Genomic DNA, 9370 nt, shown 5'->3' on the forward strand with positions numbered 1-9370 from the left:
TTATTTTCTTCTAAGACATAACATAAGATCAAACTGTGCATATGAACACAGAGAATACACACGGATGATGCAGGGTCAGCAAAACTACCCCAACAAAAGCACTTACTGCAATATGAACAAGAGTTAGTGTTTTTGTAAAGGTAATTATGAGGACCAAATCAGAATAATCTCAAGTTTTCAATAAGTAACACACCAGCTGACTGAAGTCATGAATTCTGAGGGGCTTTCAGGGGTCAGCAAAACGACCCCAACAAGTAGCACTTACTGCATTAAACTCAAGTCAGTGCCTTTGTTTGGATCATTTTGGTGACAAATACATGAAATTAATGGAGAGTATTTGTAAAAGAATATTTCTGTAGGCATATTCACAACCAAGACAACCCCAAAGAGAAGCACTTATGAAGACAAACATCATCAGTGTCTTCCTTAGAGGTTATCTGAATGTGATCAAAATGACATGTTTAGTTATGGTCTGTAGTCTTTGTCCCGTTCAACCGCCCCAACGAGAAGCACTTGCTGAATTCAATTGCAAACCAATGCTCAAGTTGGGTCAATATCAAAGACTTCAATATCCTACAGTAAAGGCCTCTTCCGTCATGATTTTTCCTGAGTTCCAAGGGGTTCCTTCCCAACATCTTCTTTGCTGTGTCTCAGTGGAAGTGTTGTTTATTGCCAAGTCCTACCCTTCTTAAGGACTGACTGCAGACATATCCACCCAACCCCGCCTCATTTTTGATTGCTTTCAATGACTGTTGTAGTAAACAATCATACTCTCAACCATCACCTGATATATACTGCTATCACTCAACAAGTGGTCTATCACAGTCATTGATATGTGTAGGTGCAACTCTTTGCAACAAAGTGGCCCCCACTTGCAGCACCATCAGCAATACTTTAAACAAGGCAAAGAAGCTCAGGCAATGAATATCCAATTCAGAAAGCACATTCAACTAAAGTCTCCAAAACAAATTCAACAAGACGCACTTATTGTATTCAAACTCAGACAAATGCTTACGTTGGGCTAATTTCAAAGACTTACAGTGCCTCATTGTAACCTCTTCTTTGCTTATGGGCTTCTTCATTTTCAAAGTGCGGTTCCCACCAGTTCTGTGACTTTCCTATTTTCTTCAAAGAATTAACATCAGAACCAGAATCAGAATCCCTTTATCGGTCCCACAGTCAAAATCAGGAGCATTTGGGTTCAGTGAGGTCAGAGGTCGCCTCCTGGGCATATATTCTATTTCCTGAACAAAAGGCCCCCACAAAGTTATTTGTGGTGGTCCCTCAAAACAGCGCCCAACCTCCTCTTCAGCTGTCAAATCTCCCTCTGAATCATCACATTACGCCTGCTGACTTCTTACCTTACTACTTCTCAAATCCATTTTCCTTGTTTTTGCTTGACCCTGGTCCCTGCTCTGGAGTTTCCTCAACAGGCAGAAACCCACAGAGCAAAAGCAGATCTCTGTGGAGGGTACGGTGCGGCCCACTGCCCCTCTCAGGCTTGACAACATACACAGGGCCACCATCAATCCGTTTCACAACAATGTGAACAGGCAGCTCAAACCCATCGGCCAACTTATGTTTCCCCGCGCACGCTGACATTCCTCACCAGGACACGGTCACCTTCAACTAACTCAGTAGCCCTGACTTTGGCATCGAACCGCAGCTTGTTCCTCTCTCCTGCTTTCTTGGAGCTCTCAGCTGCCAGAGTGTAGCTCTCATGGAGACATTGGCGCAAGTTCTGCACATATTCCGAATGTGTCCTGCTGGTCTCAGTGGGAGGGTTTGGTGCCCAGGATGAGATCAACTGGGAGGGTCGGCTGCCGGCCGAACATCAATTCATATGGGGAATACCCCGTTGTATCGTTCCTAGTGCAATTGTACGCATGTACAAGGGGTTTAACACAATCTCTCCAATGTTGTTGGTCCTTGTCCTCCAAGGTTCCAAGCATGCTTAACAGGGTCCTATTAAAGCGCTCAACAGGATTTCCTTGGGGATGATAGGGTGTAGTACGGACCTTCTGTGCTCCAATCAGTGAACACAGCTCTTTGATTGTGTGGGATTCAAAATCCCTTCCCTGTGAAGGCGACTAGGAAACCCGTAATGGACAAGGAAGGTCTCCCAAAGGGGCCCTAGCAACCGTCCTTGCCTTTTGATCCTTCGTTGGTACTGCTACCCGCGAACTTCGTGAAATGGTCAGTGATGATCAAAATGTTCCGGGTGTCATGGCTATCAGGTTCGAGGGACAGGTAGTCCATGCAGACCAACTCCAATGGGTAAGTTGTCTTGATGGCCATGGCGTTCAGGTGCATTGTACTCTGAGCAGCAGATATTTCACCTATGATACACTTTTGGAGTGACACTGTGGTCTGCTGTGTTCCTGATAAAGACAGGGATCTTGCTGGAGGCCTTACAGGTGATGTTCAGAAGTGCAAATTCAAGGAACAGCCCACCAGGCAGGGAAAAAGACTCAGGGGGTTCAAAGACAAAAGATGTGCTAGAATGTTCTTTCCCAACCCTGACATCTCCAACCACACACAACCCTGTGCCCCGCTGGAATGGTGACGGGGTTCCTCCCATGCAACTTCACAGGACAAGGTTTGTTTTTGTTTTCGTGCGCTTTGGCAACATATTGGAGGAGTGATGCAAACCTGTCTGACCTCCTCTGGAAGGTCGGACTGTCACGATCCATCCCGCGTTGGTAGACTTGCAGCAGAACATTTGTGCCAACCAACACTGGAATTTGGCTGTTAAACTGGCACTTGGGGACTACAAGCGCTAAGGCAGTTAGCTGCTCCTCTGCACCAGTAACACTGTCGGGGAAAGTTAGAGGGACTTCAACATAGCCTAGATAAGGTACAGACTGACCTCCAGCCCTTTCAAAACCTCGAGCAGATGATGGATAGGCCAAATGGGAAAGGATCCAGGTATTTGGAACAGAAAGTGTCGGAAATGGTGGTGACCTGAGATCCGGTGTCAAGGATGGATTGACATTTTGTGTCCCCTAGAGAGACGGTAGAGACACAGCGTGGGCCACACCAGCCCAGGAGGTAGGGTGTGGGGAAAACCCATCACCGCTTCCGGGGGATTTAAATCCTGTTTCCTTTTCCAAATTGTGGGTCATTGCTACGGGACTTGTCTGATTGACATCCTCAGCTCCTGGTTGTCCCACTGCAGGACCTCTACAAGTTTTAAAGATGCGTCGGGGCTCCCTGTCGTGCCCAGAATCTGTCACGTTTGACTCGGGTTTTTTTCATTCTTTTCCTTACAAGGCCAGGGTTAGGTTCATTGGTGCAATTTACGTCAATGTGGCCATCTTCTCCGCACTTAAAGCAGAAATCGGTTTTGGTTGATGGGGAGTTTGGGACATCAAGGGATTTGTGACACGGCTGCTAAACTTTCACTTTGCAAGGGTGTTTCCTTCCTTTTTGAACTGCTTGGAGGCTCTTCACGCTTGAATTATTTTTTTCTCTTGTGTATTAGCTGTGCAACTTGCTTCCGAAGTTCTGCGACTTCCCTTTCAAGTTTGGAGCTTGCATCAGGCTTTTTGGGAAGTGTGACAATTGGTTCCCATCAAATTCAGGCAGGCTCAAGACTGAATGAACATTGGCTGCAGCCTTTGTGCCTCCGAGATGTTTTTTCATTTGTTCAATTTTGGGCGGACCGCCGGTCCTCTTCCGTTCTAAATAGCAACAGTAATTCTGGGAAAGATGGAGGACTATTTTTTCCTTTGTTCAAGTGAAGGCCAATGACAAATCTGGTCCCAACCCCTTCGACAAAATTGCCTGAGTAAATACTTATCCGATTCTGCAGGCGAAACTCCCCCTCTAGAGATGGCTTTGGTAAGGAGCGTTTGGAGGCGGTTCAGGGATACGTTTTTATTGTAGTTTCTAAATTTGAACATTATTGTGATGTGAAATATTAAAAATAAAAATTATTTTATTGTATTAATATGTTATTATTATTTTTTTTAGTTTTCGTCTCTCAAAATATGCATCACGCCGGAAGTCGGTAGCCTATGTGCCCGCCCAGACGCTGTGCATCTATCGAGACTTTCAACCCCAGGTAGGCTATGGAAAATCTAAGAAGAAAAAAATATCTGAAGAAAATAGAATATTTAATGATGCCGGGCAGATTCATTTGCATTTACCTCAGACGAGAGTGGCTTACCAGTATCCCTAATTTGTGGTGGAGAAACTTGCCAAAAATTAAAAGATCAAAGTCGCAAGACTTTTCCAAATTAAACACACGGGCCTTTGCTGAAAATATCCAGAGGGAGAAGAGAGAAAACAAGCGTTTTGGAACTGAAGCGAAAACCCTGATCTGAGGAAAAATCAAATTCAAGAAATGGATGAAGTTACAAATTCAACTACCTATGCAAGTTTTGTGGGCCGCTCAGGAAATAGTCAGGCGTGGAAACCCATTCACAGATGGCGAATGCATAAAAGAGTCAATCATTAAGATTTCAGAATCACCTTTTTGCGGACTTTGGAAACAAGAGCCAAATTATGCAAAAAATCCGAGAGATGCCCTCCCCTGCGAAGACTGTCAAAGACAGGACCATAAAAATGACAAAACAGCAAATTAAAGACATCATTTCAGCTGCAGCGTACTCAATCGCCTGTGATGCGTCCAAAGAAAAAAGGGTGACATTGAGCAAATAGCGCTGTTCTGTCGATATATGAACACCGATGGACCACCGGAAGAAATGGTTGAGTTGATACCACTAAAAGGCCCCGACAGGGGGGAAGACATCTGTGAGGCTGTGCTTGATGTTTAAGAGCCAAAGAAAAAAAAACAACCCACCTGGGTGTCAGCGGCTACTGATGGCGCGCCGAGTAAAGACTGGAGCACACAGGGCTTTGTTTGGGCCTTTCGCAGAAATCACTGGACAGAAAGCTGCTGACATTTCACTGCATCCTGCACCAAGAGGGATTGTGTGCCCAAACCTTTTCCCCCAGATGCACGAGGTCATGAATGTTGTCATTCAGATGTAAATAAAATAAGGGCAAAAAGGGTTTAAATCCCCCGTCGTTCCGATCATTACGGATGAGGTGGAAAGCCGTATTTGATCCCTGCTGCATAATAGTGCCGGTGGCTGTCCCAAGGAGAGGTCAAAAGCTTTGCTGCATGTCGGGGAGAGTAAAAACTTTCGAGGCCAAAGGGGCTCACCTTTCCAATTGGAAAGCCAAGTGGGGGAAAAGCTGCACTTCATGGGGGACATGACAGCTAACCTGAACCCCCAAATACAACTCTTCAGGGAAGAGGCCACGCACCATGTGGAGGAGGTGTTGGCGTTTACCAAGCGACAGTGTTGCCAAGTTTTACAGAGGGACACTGCTTCATTTTCCCCTCTTTAAAGAGTTCAAAAAGCTAAAAGGGTGATAAATTATGAGTTTTGCATTCTCAATCACCACAATGAAAGCACGTTTGGGAAAGATTCGTGAGTTCAGAGAGGAAAAAACCATTCCCCTTCCCCGGGTTCACCCCCTGCCCCGTCGTTCCAACCTTAAATGTGACTGATTTGCGGTGAATCAACCTGTTTTTTTGGCTGGAGTGGCTGACAAGCCGACAAAGATATAGGGTTCCAAGTTCAAACCTTGACAGTATCCAAGATGTTTCCCGTCGAAAGGCCACTCTTCCCCAAAATCACAAAGGGAGTGATATTGAAAAACCTTCCAAGACGGACAAACTTGTGTTTGAAACATGGATAGCCCTCCCCCGACACCACTAAACATAAAGAAATAGTTTTGGAGTCCTGTCGTCTTGGGGATCCACATATGTATGTGGCACTTTTTTTCCACCTGAATTTTTGTTAAAAAAACACCCCCTCAGCCTCACTGAGCCCTTTCCCACCCTGCTAAAGATGAAAGGATTTTCCTACCGCTGATTTGGAACGCGTGCGAGAGGTTCGGGAACAAAGTCCAATTAACCGGGGAAAATAAATATTTAGAGACATTTAGAAAATATTTTTTTTCCATTGTTCAGTGAAATTGCTTTTTTTTCCTTTTTTTTAAAATTGGGGTCAAGGCCCCCGATCCCCCCCCAAAAGCCCAAGGCGATATGAAAAGGCTCACGCTTTTTTTGTTTGTTTTATAAATAATGCCATATATGCTTTATTATTTAAGTTCAACCTTTCTTTTTTTTTGAAAGAGCCCCTTTAAACTTGTTTTTTTTTTTTTATTTTTGTTTAAGAAATAAAAAAGTGTTCTTTACATGAATAAAAAATTTTTTTTTTTCTCTGGGGCATTTTCAGGATTTTCTAACAAACAATAACTTTTTTATACAAAGCGGAAAGGAAAAAAATAATTAAAAAATTTTAAAAATAATAACAAACTTTTTAACGTTTCTTCATTTAATGTCAAAAGTTTTGCGGCCTCAGTGTTTTTTTTTCTGTAAAAAACCGGGTCCAAGTGGTCTTTGAGTGTTAAAGGTTCCCGCCCCTCTGTAGAGAAGGTTTACCGGGGTGCCCCAGGCTCAAGTACCTCGCCGTTTGGCTTTGGAAGTCGGCCTGAGAAGGTCCTGACTCTGCTCTACTGAAACTAGACCGGGGGTTTTTCAAATCACTAGAATAAGTGTTCAACAATAACCTTTGGCTTGAGGTGGATAAAAGTGCTCTCACTCAGGAAAGGGGGGAAAATTGTGGGGGGGCTGATGGGGGGGGGGATTAGAAAGGGATGAGCTAGACTTGGCTCAGCATTGCAAGCTGACCTTTTCGTTGCTCTGTTGTCACTTTCTAGGGTAGGAAAATGTTGATCGACAAATGGAAGGAGTTCAGGGCTCTGGGGGAACCATCAGGTTGGACAATCTTTTTGCCGCGAAACATATTCCAAAACCAGCTTTTCACTCCCCGCAAGAGGCTCAGTTCAGCAAGCATTTTTGGGCTAACCCCTCCCAAGCCCTTTACACAGCTCACAAATGGGTTTTCACATGCCAGGGAATGTTGGGGTCTAAGGGGAGGCACTGGGCCATGGTTTACAATTTAAGTCTTAAATTCCCCCCTCGATGAGTACTCTACAAGGGGGTTTGGCTCTTGGCTGATCAGGGAAATCAGGAATAAATTTATTTTTTTTTTTTTTTCCTATGTTTCCCTTAGCCTTTAAAAAACCCGTTATCTCTATATCGTGCACTGTTCATTTATGCCTGTAACATAAAGGGGAACTAGGGCCATGTACTCAAAGGTTGCAAAACCATTTTATCTATACTTAAATTTAATAAGCTTTTTTGATCTTCTTAACATAATTTACACAAAAAAATCAACCTTTTAAGTCTATACAAATTTTTGTTTTCTTCAAGTGTTTTTTTTTTTGGAACCCATTTTTTGGGTTAAAACCAACTTAATTGCAGCAGTCCCCCCGCTCCTGGCTAACCCCCCACTTTTTTGTAACCCCCTTGGGGTTTTGTTTTACCAACCCCGTAGGTTTTAATCTAGATTTGGCTCTAAGGGAGACCGGGGATTAAGTTAGAGCATAGGTACAAAAAACCTCTAACCTTCCCCAATAATTTCACCAACAACAACAGAAAAAGAATCTTAATAAACATCAAGGTATACACTGTTAACAAGGTGAGTATTAATCAGTCTTTGGTTACTCAACCCAAAGTTTGTGAACGTTTCAGTTTTTTCCTTGAGAGCACTCAAGTTTCCTACGCCCTTTATGGGAAAGACTGTCCATCCTGGTTGACAGGTGAAGAAGACTGTAGTGAGTTGGAGGGATGGGAACTGAAGATATTGAGATGATGACTGAAGATCCAGTGAGTAGTGAAGAAGGGGAATGATGAGGTGGAAACCAGAAGGCAGCGAGACAGAGGCAGCTTGCACAACTCAATCCAATCTGTAGCTCAAACAAAAAACCAGCCTGCACAAAAGGTGCAGGGAAATCATTAATTGTCCTTATTACTAGTCCACATTGAGTGTTGTTTTTTTCTTGTCTCAACAGAGTTACACACAGTATCCTATACAATCCCTCATACACACATAATAACATTTCACTTGCAGACACTTTAACTTTGCATCATATACCAAGCTTATAAAGTAGCTTACAGAGAACAGATTGACACAATGCATTAACCACATAACATTAACGGTGTCTGCTCAGGTTAGCTGAATTAGCCGACCATTGCTTAGCATTTCGTTCCACAGTATTCACATTTCTTCTAAATAACAATACCATTTGCAATATCAGCAGGTTATGAGTTGTAAGAAAAATTATCAATATATTAGAGCGGAACTTTAAAAGATAATTCACTGTTTCTGGACGGAGCATATTTGTCCACTTCCGGTAGTATTACAGGATGTTGTTTTTAGCCTCAGATAGCATAAAGCTAATATGTATTGTATATATGAGTAGAGGGAGAAGGACGCGTGGAGTTACATACTAAACACACCGCCTCTACCTCTCACTCATTGATGCTGCAATGATACAGTTGCCTGTTTAATAACTGATAAACCTCCTAAGAATTGCATAATAGAATATCGTAGATGAGAGCTCCAGGGACTTCGCTAACAAGATGGCGACGGTGACGTCATAAGAGGACCCGCTCCCGACGACGTCAGCCTATAGAGGAGGATCCAGCCCCCCCCCCCTACCAACCAATGAGAGGACGAGAGCGGGGCGCGTCTGATTTTGAAGTTGTTTATTGTATGGTCGGAAAGGGGTGGTTCTATAAAACATGTTTGGATTGTGAAATCGATCTCTCTTTTGTTCCGGACCGCCAGACAGTAACTACTGATGAGCTCCACTCAGTCAGTGGCCTGTGGACGCGTGTCCCGGGCTATTGAGCCACAGCTGTGAAACTTTTGACCTACTACTGCATCCTTTTATTAAACACTCCTTTTATAACTTTTAAGGGAGGTTTGCTTTCTTTATTTTAAACCGACTCCTGGGCTTCAAATACGAACGAACATTTCTTACAGAGTTTATCCCGACTGTTTTTTTTTTTTCATCACAAATCCAAAGTCTCAAGTAATAACATGTTTCAAAGTTATCAACAACCACGTGGCTAATTCACCGCGTGTGCCAACAGCTAACTCACCGGGATATTCATGAGCCACATCGTTGAAACGGGTCGGCAACTCCATAATATCTTTCAATGGTCAAAAACTTTTTCTGATGTAGCCTTGCTACCTTTCTACTTTATTGAAAAAGTACTGTTGTCTTTTCCTAATCGCTTCCTGCTGATGCTGCTAAGCTAAACTCTCCACGCTCATGTCTGTCTTTTTTTCCTCTGACTGGAAAAACTCGTCAGTGCACTACTTCGCCTATCGCTAAGTGATATCACTACGCGGCAGCAGCGGACCACCAGAATAACAGCATATTAAAAAAAAACTGGGGTTTAACTAACCCGGGATACACCTGCATGACAAAACCC

Source organism: Eleginops maclovinus, chromosome 17 (genome assembly GCF_036324505.1).
Source record: "Eleginops maclovinus isolate JMC-PN-2008 ecotype Puerto Natales chromosome 17, JC_Emac_rtc_rv5, whole genome shotgun sequence".
In the NCBI taxonomy this organism is placed as follows: Eukaryota; Metazoa; Chordata; class Actinopteri; order Perciformes; family Eleginopidae; genus Eleginops; species Eleginops maclovinus.